This window comes from Macaca nemestrina, chromosome 14 (genome assembly GCF_043159975.1).
Source record: "Macaca nemestrina isolate mMacNem1 chromosome 14, mMacNem.hap1, whole genome shotgun sequence".
NCBI lineage: Eukaryota > Metazoa > Chordata > Mammalia > Primates > Cercopithecidae > Macaca > Macaca nemestrina.
The window spans coordinates 92358292-92369248 of NC_092138.1; the positions used below are offsets into that span (position 1 = coordinate 92358292).

At 42.4% G+C, this 10957-nt stretch overlaps 1 pseudogene; it reads right to left on the reverse strand.

Annotated features, from left to right (window-relative positions):
• Nucleotides 1-235: 235 nt before the first annotated feature.
• LOC105487158 (putative high mobility group protein B1-like 1) lies at nucleotides 236-861 on the reverse strand (annotated as a pseudogene).
• Nucleotides 862-10957: the final 10096 nt, after the last annotated feature.

A 10957-nucleotide genomic window follows, 5' to 3' on the forward strand; every position in this document is an offset into this window, starting at 1 on the left:
TCGATCTCCTGACCTCGTGATCCACCCACCTCAGCCTCCCGAAGTGCTGGGATTACAGGCGTGAGCCACAGCCCCCTGCCGGTAGTGTGTTAACTATACAAAAAAAGACACTACACAGTTTAAAAACAAATCTTACAAAGCCTTACATTTCCATTTTTTTCTTTAAAAGGAGTGAGTTGCATACAGGGGGGTTAAATGCCTTATAGACAAGAAAAGAAACTGCGCTAGAATCAACTTATTCATCATCATCTTCTTCATCTTCCTCCTCCTCCTCCTCTTCATCTTCCTCATCTTCCTCCTCTTCCTTCTTTTTCTTGCTTTTTTTCAGCCTTGACAACTCCCTTTTTTGCTGCATCAGGCTTTCCTTTAGCTTGATATGCAGCAATATCCTTTTCGTATTTTTCCTTCAGCTTTGCAGCCTTCTTTTCAGAAGGCTGCTTTGCCATCTGCAGCAGTGTCATTCCACATCTCTCCCAGTTTCTTTGCAACATCACCAATGGACAGGCCAGGATGTTCTCCTCTGATTTTTGGGTGATACTCAGAGCAGAACAGGAAAAAGGTTGAAGGAGGCCTCTTGGGTGCATTGCAATGCTTGAACTTCTTTTTTGTCTCCCCTTTAGGAGGGATGTAGGTTTTCATTTCTCTTTCATAATGGGCATTGTCCGCCTTTGCTGTATCTTCAAATTTTCCCTTCCCTTTAGCAGACATGGTCTTCCACCTCTCTGAGCACTTCTTAGAAAACTCTGAGAAATTGACTGAAGCATCTGTGTGCTTCTTCTTATGCTTCTCCAGACAAGCTTGCACAAAAAATGCATATGATGACATTTTGCCTCTCGGTTTCTTAGGATCTCCTTTGCCCATGTTTAGTTATTTCTCCTCAGCAAGGCAGAGAGTCGCCCAGTGCCCATCCAGCTCTCACTTGCCCCGGTGCTGTCTCTGTGAAGCTCAATGTACTGCAATGACTGTGCAGCTTGGTTTTTCAGGCTGTTCTTTTGTTTGAAAGAATGTAATCGAGAATCCACCCTAACTGCCTGCCTCACCAGTTTCTTCCTTTCTCCTCTCTCATTCCCCCTCCTCAAGGGTGAAGGCCGTAACTGCTGTTAGGGAGGTGGGGAGATGATCCTTCTGGCTACTTTCTACTGGAGAGGGGGTTGTGTGGGGAACAGCTGGTAGGGTTCCTACTGAGGTCAGTATAAGAGTCCTTGGAAGAAAGGTGCATCCATGTGTGATTTCATTTGCATCACTATTTGGAGCTCGATAGCCTTTAGGAAAGAAGAAACAATTTGGGTTATTAGAGGACATGTATTAAAACAAAGCAGGCCGGGCGTGGTGGCTCACGCCTGTAATCCCAGCACTTTGGGATGCCGAGGCGGGCGGATCACAAGGTCAGGAGATCGAGACCACGGTGAAACCCCGTCTCTACTAAAAATACAAAAAATTAGCCGGGCGCGGTTGTGGGCGCCTGTAGTCCCAGCTACTCGGGAGGCTGAGGCAGGAGAATGGCGTGAACCCGGGAGGCGGAGCTTGCAGTGAGCCGAGATCGCGCCACTGCACTCCAGCCTGGGCGACAGAGCGAGACTCCGTCTCAAAAAAAAAAAAAAAAAAAAAAAAAACAAAGCAAAGGGGTGGGGGTAAGGACAGCTATCCCAAGGCTGCCAACATGCCCAGATAACTGGTAGCTATATTTATGCCTGCTAAGATTTGGATGCATGGGGTTTGGCTTTGGTTAACTTCTTTGGTTCTATTTTCTAAAACAAAGAAAGCTCTGGGTTATGGGCACATCCCATATTTACTCACATCACCTGGCAGGATTTGCAGGGTAATTGCTCAGAACTAGAATACTGATCTAGATTTTTACATTACCCATTTCTTTTTCTTTTCTTTTTTTCTTTTTTTCTTTTTTTTTCCTGAGCTGCAGCTAGAGATTGCTAGTTGGTTTACAGGAATAAGCAGGGTTAGTCTAAAATGTAGGCAAGAACTAAAAACAACCAAGGAGATTAGAATTTAATGACAAGTGTATAAGTTTTGAAATATAATTTGTCTCTCTCTGGTCCTCATTTTTGTTAAAAACAAATCATGATAGGACTGAGTTGTTTGCAAAATAAACTTTATGGTTTTTGTTTGTTTGTTTGTTTGTTTTTGAGATGGAGTCTTGTTCTGTTGCCCAGGCTGGAATGCAGTGGCACAATCTTGGCTCACTGCACCCTCTGCCTCCTGGGTGCAAGCAATTCTCCTGCCTCAGCCTCCCAAGTACCTGGGATTATAGGTGCATATCATAACGCCTGGCTAATTTTTGTATTTTTAGTAGAGATGGGGTTTCACCATGTTGGTCAGGCTGGTTTCGAACTCCTGACCTCAAGTGATCCGCCTGCCTTAGCCTCCCAAAGTGCTGGGATTACAGGCATGAGTCACCATGCCCAGTCAAACTTTAGTTTTATACTTGGCCTGATTATTTGAATAAAGTGCAACAGGAATAATTAGTTTTATATAGGCTTTTAAAATTGGCTTTGATAGAACTCTGTTCCATAAAAAATCTCAGATAGGAGTTTTTAAAGCCAAGCCCAGCCATGGGTTTGTACCCTCAAATACCTATGAATTGCGTGAATTCCTCTCTTCTTATAGTCCCAAAAATATGGGATTCCTAGACCTGTAAAAAACTGACATTCTCTACTCACTACAGCTTAGGAACCCTGCATAGGGACTGTGTAGACAAGGTATGAGGCCAGTTTTCCCAAGTGGCTTTTATTGGCTCTGTAAGTCAAGCTTGATTCCTTAAAGGGAAGCATACCCTTCCAGTCAAAGCCAGTAAAACAACTAATTTCTCCAATTGTGTCCTGTTGCAAAATGAAATGGATTCTTACTGCACTGATGCAAACAACTATATTGCTATAAGTTAACAGTACTCACAAACAGTTTTCAAACTTTGGAGAAGTCATGCAGAAAGAAACAAACATGCTCCAAGTTTTGTTTACAAGAGTATACCTCACCTAATTGTTAAAGGCTGTATATAGCTTGTTTCCTTGACTCTGAAAAACAAAACAAGGATCAACAACTTTTTTTTGAGACAGAGTCTCACTCTGTCACCCAGGTTGAAGTGCAGTGGCATTATCTCGGCTCACTGCAACCTCCATCTCCCAGGTTCAAGCAATTTTCCTGCCTCAGCCTTCTGAGTAGCTGGGACTACAGGCGCCTGCCACTACCCCTGGCTAATTTTTCTATTTTTAGTAGAGATGGTGTTTCACCATGTTGGCCAGGCTGGTCTCAAACTCCCGACCTCAGGTGATCCACCTGTCTGGCCTCTCAAATTGCTGGGATTATAGGTATGAGTCACTGTGCCTGGCCAAGGATCAGCAATGTTTTAAGCAAAAAGGTTTAAAAAATTAATTACTTCAGTTTTCTATTAGTTCAGTCCATTCTGTTAACTCTTGTTTTGCTTGATGTTTATGAATATTTCAGCTCTTCATGAGCCCTGTACGTTTTTCCTTTGTTCCAATGTCATAATCTCCAAAGTTATTAGAGACTTATATTTAAGAGCACCTGTCAAAGTCCTATAGGTGATTACAAACCATCTTTTGAAGAGGATTAAAACAAGACAACAATTGTCTGGGAATGACAAAATGTCTAGGGTAGTTACAGTCAATAACACAATGGCCAGGCATGGTGGCTCATGCCTGTAATCCCAGCACTTTGGGAAGCCAAGGCGAACGGATCACTTGAGGTTAGGAGTTCAAGACCAATCTGGTGGCTCATGCCTGTAATCCCAGCACTTTGGGAAGCCAAGGCGAACGGATCACTTGAGGTTAGGAGTTCAAGACCAATCTGGCCAACATGTTGAAACCCTGTCTCTACTAAAAATACAAAAATATTAGCCAGGCATGGTGGCACATACCTGTAGTCCCAGCTACTCAGGAGGCTGAGGCATAAGAATTGATTGAACCTGGGAGGTGGAGGTTGCAGTGAATCGAAATCATGCCTCTGCACTCCAGCCTGGGTGACACAGCGAGACTGTCTCAAACAACAACAACAATGACAAGACACAATTGACAAAGAAATTTGGTAATTTCTGTGGTTTACAATAACTTAACATAATAACCTTAATTATGATTGATAGCATATACTCAGACATTAGAATTATAGAAATTCCATAAAATTTTGGAACGTATGTTAATATGATTCACTAAAATATAAACTGAAGAAGATTAAACATCATGTTGGCAATCCCACATACCTAAATATCCCAAATAATCCTGTTTACCTCTCTTCTGGATGCTTTAGGGGCCCTCTGTAGCATCTGAAAGCTAGTGGTTAGTGCTAGGGATAGGCCCCCAAATCTGGCCATAAACTAGCCCTAAAACTGGCCATCAACAAAATCTCTGCAGCACTGTGACATGTTCGTGATGGCCATGACACCCACACTGAAGGTTGTGGGTTTACTGGAATGAGGGCAAGAACACCTGACCCACCCAGGGTGGAAAACCACTTAAGGCGTTCCTGAACCACAAACAACAGCATGAGCCATCTGTGCCTTAAGGACATGCTCCTGCTACAGATAACTAGCCAGAGCCCATCCCTTTATTTTGGTCTATCTCTTTGTTTCCCACAAGGAATACTTTTAGTTAATCTATAATCTATAGAAATAATGCTTATCACTGGCTTGCAGTCAATAAATATGTAGGTAAATCTCTGTTTGGGGCTCTGAGTTCTGAAGGCCATGAGTCCTCTGATTTCCTACTCCACATGCTATATTTCTCTGTGTATGTCTTTAATTCCTCTAGTGCCTCTGGGTTAGGGTCTCCCCAACTGAGCTGGTCTTGGCAGGTTAGGAAAGACAATTTTGAATCTGAAGTTTGATTTAGGGAAGCCTGTTAAATGTTAGAGATTTAAAAAACTTGATATTATAAAATACAATTCCAGATTAACATAAATTATTTATTTTGTCAAAATGATGACTCAACATTTTAAAACAAGGTGAAAACCTTTACTCATTAAGAGGGAAGACTTAGCTAGCTTTTCAACAGTTTTTCTCCTTTCCCCTTTTTCCTCTCCTTGGCAGTCTCTCTGGAAGGCAAATGAAAATCTTTCATTATTCTTCACTGCTACATGAAAATCTTGTACAAGGGAGAGAAAGCCAAATTTTACCCTTAAATTTCTTTCAAAACAATCTTTTATTCCTAGACAAGATTTATATTTCCACTCCTATTTTTATTGTTTAATACAAACATATTTTACTTTTCTTACACACCTTGCATGGAAATCTATTTTCAGTAGTCTCATTTACATGTTATAATGGTAACTCTTAGCAATTTTAACTTTAATGTAAAACCCTGGTAAGTTGTTTTAGTTATATACTAGGAGCAGATAAAGTCTGACTTTTTCCAGCACAGTTAGGGGCATGGTTAATTTCTTATGTCACCAGGCCTTACTAAGTTGTAAAGCAGGCAGTTGACAATCTTGAAACATTTGGCAAACCTAGTATCTAACTTACATGATTTAGAGCCCTTATTTACATTTTGACAACACTGCATTTTACCAGTTATCTTTAAAACTATTTTTATTTCCTAAAGATTAAAGTCACTTGAACTGAAAGGCATTACAGTGTTTATCTTTCCTTTCTGTGTATCTGTGTTTCCAGCAGAGATTGGTGTGTTAGCTGCTGGACTGAGTGGTGAAGACTTCTCAGCTTCCATAACCATGTGAGCCAATTCCCCTAATAAACCCCCCTTCATCTACCTGTCTCTGTGTATCTGTCTAGCTGTCTATCTATCTGTCTATCTATCTATCTATCTATCTATCTATCTATCTATCTATCTATCTACCTATCAATCATCTTATCTATCAATCTAATATGATTTGACTGTGTCCCCACCCAAATCTCATCTTGAATTCCTACGTATCATGGGAGGGATCCAGTGGGAGGTAATTGAATCATGGGGACAGGTCTTTCCTGTGCTGCTCTCATGATAGTGAATATATCTCACAAGATCTGATTTTTTTTTTTTTCTTTGAGATGGAGTTTTGCTTATTTGCCCAGGCTAGAGTGCAGTGGCATGATCTCGGTTCACTGCCACCTCCGCCTTCCAGTTTCAAGCCATTCTCCTGCCTCAGCTTCCTGAGTAGCTGGGATTACAGGTGCCTGCCACCATGCTTGGCTAATTTTTGCATTTTTAGTAGAGATAGGGTTTCACCCTGTTGGCCGGGCTGGTCTCAAACTCCTGACCTCAGGTGATCTGTCCACCTCGACCTCTCACAGTGCTGTGATTACAGGCATGAGTCACCACACCCAGCCCTAGATCTGATGGCTTTATAAGGTGGGGTTTCCCTGCACAAGCTCTCTCTTTGTCTGCTGTCATCCAACTAAGATGTGATTTGCTCCTCCTTGCCTTCCACCATGAATTGTGAGGCCTCTCCAGCCATGTAGAAAAGTCCAATAAACCTCTTTCTTTTGTAAATTGCCCAGTTTTGGGTATATCTTTAGCAGCAGCATGAAAACGAACTAATAAACTCTACCTATCTATCTATGTATCTATGAATCTATATATCTATCCATCCATCCTATTTGTTCCATCTCTCTGGAAAACTCTGATTAATAAAACAACTAAATGCAATATGGAATCCTGGAGTGGATCTCGGACTACAACAGGGTATTAGTGAAAAAATGTAGATAACTATTCCATTATATCAATGTTCTTTTTTTTTTTTTTTTTTGAGATGGAGTTTTGCTCTTGTTGCCCAGGTTGGAGTGCAATGGCATGATCTCAGCTCACTGCAACCTCTGCCTCCTGGGTTCAAGCAATTCACCTGCCTCAGCCTCCTGAGTAACTGGGATTACAGGCATGTGCCACCGTGCTCAGCTAATTTTTGTATTTTTAGTAGAGACGGGGTTTCCCCATAATGGTCAGGCTGGTCTGGAAGTCCCCACCTCAGATGATCTGACCGCCTCAGCCTCTCAAAGTGCTGGGATTACAGGTGTGAGCCACCTTGTCCAGCCCGTTTTCTGATTTTAATCACTGTGCAACAATTATGTAAGATGTTAACATTAAGGCAAGTTGGTGAAGACAGTACTTTTTGGTTTTTTTTGAGATAGAGTCTTGCTGTATTGCCCAGGCTGGAGTGCAGCGGCGCAATCTCGGCTCACGGTAAACTCCGCCTCCTTGGTTCAAGTGATTCTTCTGCCTCAGCCTCCTGAGTAGCTGGGACTACAGGTGCACACCACCATGCCAGGCTAATTTTTGTGTTTTTAGTAGAGATGGGGTGTCACCATATTTGCCAGGCTGGTCTTGAACTTCTGACTTGATGATCCACCCGCCTTGGCCTCCCAAAGTGCTGGGATTACAGGCATGAGCCACTGCACCTGGCTGAGTGTACATTTTTTGTAAATTTTCTGTAGGTAGTTTACAAAAGAATATTTCAGAAGAAAACCTGTTTATTTTTTTATTTAAAACATATTTAAAATTTTTTTTATTTCCATAGGTTTTTGGGGAACAGGTGATATTTGGTTACACAATAAATTCTTTAGTGGTGATTCGTGAGATTTTGGTGCACCCATCACCCAAGCAGTATACACTGTATACACCCAAGCAGTACATACAATTTGTAGTCTTTTATCTGTCACCCCCTTCCCACCCTTTCCCCTTGAGTCCCCAAGGTCTATTGTGTCATTCTTAAACCTTTGTATCCTCATAGTTTAGCTTTCACTTATGAGTGAGAATTTTTTTTTTTTTTTTTTTTTTTTTTTGAGATGGAGTGTCTCTCTGTCACCCAGGCTGGAATGCGGTGGCGCGATCTCTGCTCACTGTAACCTCTGCCACCTGGGTTTAAGTGATTCTACTGCCACAGCCATCCGAGCAGCTTGGATTACAGGCGCCCATCACCACACCCGGCTAATTTTTGTATTTTTAGTAGAGACGGGGTTCACCACGTTGGCCAGGCTGGTCTTGAACTCCTCATCTCAAGTGATTTGCCCACCTTGGCCTCCCAAAATGCTGGGATTACAGGCGTGGGCCACCGCACCTGGCTGAGTAAAACTTTTTTTTTAATCACTTGAGGTCAGGAGTTCCAGACCAGCCTGGCCAACATGGTGAAACCCTGTCTCTACTAAAAATACAAAAATTAGCCAGGTGTTATAGCAGGTGCCTGTCATCCCAGCTATTCAGGAGGCTGAGGCATGAAAATTGCTTGAACCCCAAGGCAGAGGATGCAGTGAACCGAAATCACGCCACTGAATTCCAGCCTGGGTGACAGAGTGAGGCTCTCTAAAAAAAAAAAAAAGAAAAAAAAAAAAAGAAAAAAAAATCACAGCTCACTGAAGCCCTGACCTTCCAGGCTCAAGCAATTCTCCTGTCTCAGCCTCCTGAGTATCTGGGACTACAGGCGTGCATCACCATGCCCGGCTAATTGTTTTTTATTATTTGTAGAGACGAGGTCTCATTATGTGGCCCAGGCTGGTCTTGAACTCCTGGGCTCAAGCAATCCTGCCTTCTCAGCCTTCCAAAATGCTGGGATTACAGATATGAGCCACCGTGTCTGGCTGAAAAGTGTTTTAGGGAGAGAGAAATGTATATGAATGTTCTTTGCAGTGTCATTTGCAACAGTGAAAAACTGAAAACAAGAAAAGTAGTCAGTAGTAAGCAACAGGTTGAACAAATTGTAATCCTTTCATAGGATGGAATGCAATGACACTATTTAAAAGAATGAGAAAGACCTGAATGTAGGAATATAAAAAGTTCTCTAAGATTTATTACTAGCAGGCAACATCAATATGCAGAAAGGTAAGTATAGTTTGGACCCATTTCAAGCAAAAGTTTTAAAATGTATATACAGAATTTAAATATATATATACATGCTGATATGTGCATAAAGCTTTTCTTTTTTCTGGGAAGAATCACAAGAAATTATCAACAGTGGGGAAAAGATTGTTGCGGGGAGAGACACTTTTCATTATGTAACTGTACTGTCTGCAGTTTCCAGTTTTATTTATGTATTTATTTTGTTTTTTCTTTTCTTGAGACAGCGTCTCACTCTGTCATCCAGATTGGAGGGCAGTGACAGAGTCATTGCTCACTGCAGCCTCCACCTCCCAGGCTCAAGCGATCCTTCTACCTCAGCCTCCTGACTAGTTGGGACTACAGGCACGTCCTACCATGCCCAGATACTTTTTGTATTCTTTTGGTAGAGATGAGAGGCTCACTTTGTTGCCCAGGCTGGTCTTGAACTCCTGAGCTCAAGTGATCCTTTTGCCTTGGCCTCCTGAAGTGTTAGGATTACGGGTGTGAGCCAGTGTACCCGGCTGGTTTTTTCTTTCAACGCTTTAAATATTTCACTCTAGTCTGACGTAATGCTTATTCTTTTTCCTCTACAGGTAAGGGGTTCTTGTTTGTTTTTATCTCCTGCTTCTTTCAAGGGTTTCTTTATCTTTGGTTTTCTGCAGTTTGAATATGATATGCCCAGGCGTAGATTTTGTTGGAATTTGTCCTGCTTGGTATTCTCTAAGCTACTTGGATGTATGGCGTTGGTGTCTGTCATTAATTTTGGGCAATTCTTAACCATTATTACTTCAAAAAGTTCTTCTCTTTTCTCTCTTTTTTCTCCTTCTCATATTGCCATTACACATAACCCACAGTTTTGTGTATTCTGTTCCTTTTATTTTATTTTAAAAATAAAAATAGAGATGAGGTCTTGCCATGCTGCCCAGGCTGATCTTGAACTCCCGGCCTCAAGCAATCCACCCACCTCAGCCTTCCAAAGTGCTGGGATTATAAGTGTGAGTCACGGCACCCAGCTGTTTTTTTTTTTTTTTTTTTTTAATTTTCCCCATGATTTTTTTCTCCTTGCATTTTAGTTTGGGATGTTTCTATTGCCCTATCATCCGCCATGTCCAGTTTGCTGATGAGCCGATTAAAGGCATTTGTCATTTCTGTCACAGTGGTTTTTATTCCCAGCATTTTTTCTTGATTCTTTCTCAGAGTTTCCATCTCTCTGTTTACCCGTCTGTTCCTGCATGTTGTCTGCTCTTTCCATTACACCCTTTACATTGTTAAAGAAAAAGTTCATCCATACCCTTGTTAAAAATGGTAAGGCAAAGCTGGGTGCGGTGGCTCACGCCTGTAATCCCAGCACTTTGGGAGGCCATGGCAGGTGGATTACAAGGGCAGGAGTTTGAGACAAGCCTGACCAACACGGTGAAACCCCGTCTCTACTAAAAATACAAAAAAAAATTAGCCAGGCATGGTGATGTGAGCCTATAATCCCAGCTACCCAGGAGGCTGAGGCAGGAGAATAGCTTGAACCTGGGAGGTGGAGGTTGCAGTGAGCTGAGACTGTGTCACTCCTCTCCAGCCTGAGCAAGAAAGCAAGACTCTGTCTCAGAAAAAAAAAAAAAAAAAAAAGATAAGAGGTTTCTGCATGAACTGACTTGATATGACTTTTTTTTTTTTTTAAAGGGTCTCACTTTGTCACCCAGGCTGGAGGGCAGTGGCTCACTGCAGCCTCGACCTCCCAGGTTCAAGCAATCCTCCTGCCTTAGTCCCACAAGTAGCTGGGACTACAGGCATTAGTTGTCTTTGTAGATTATCTTTTCTTATTAAGAATGATATTGAGATTTTGCTTTTTTTCTGGACTGATCCAAACAGAATGCCAAAGTTCAATCTCCATCCTTGTAAATCTGAAGGAGACTTGGGCCATGAACTCCTGGTCTCTCGGGAAGGGATGTCTGCAGGCCCCCACTCTGGTGGGCACCCCGCTGAAGGGCTGCTCATACCAGGTTGGATGCACCACCTGCAGCTTTCAACTGAAAAGAAACACTCTTTGCTCCGGTTTTTGTCTGGCTGAGCTTTGGAAAGGCGGGCCCCTCTCAGCGAGCTGGGAGGCCGTGGCTGCTGAAGATGACCTACAGGGCTTATCAGCACTTGTCTTTCATGAAAGCCCTGAGAGGCCAGCTTTGTGTCTGGGACCCTGGCCG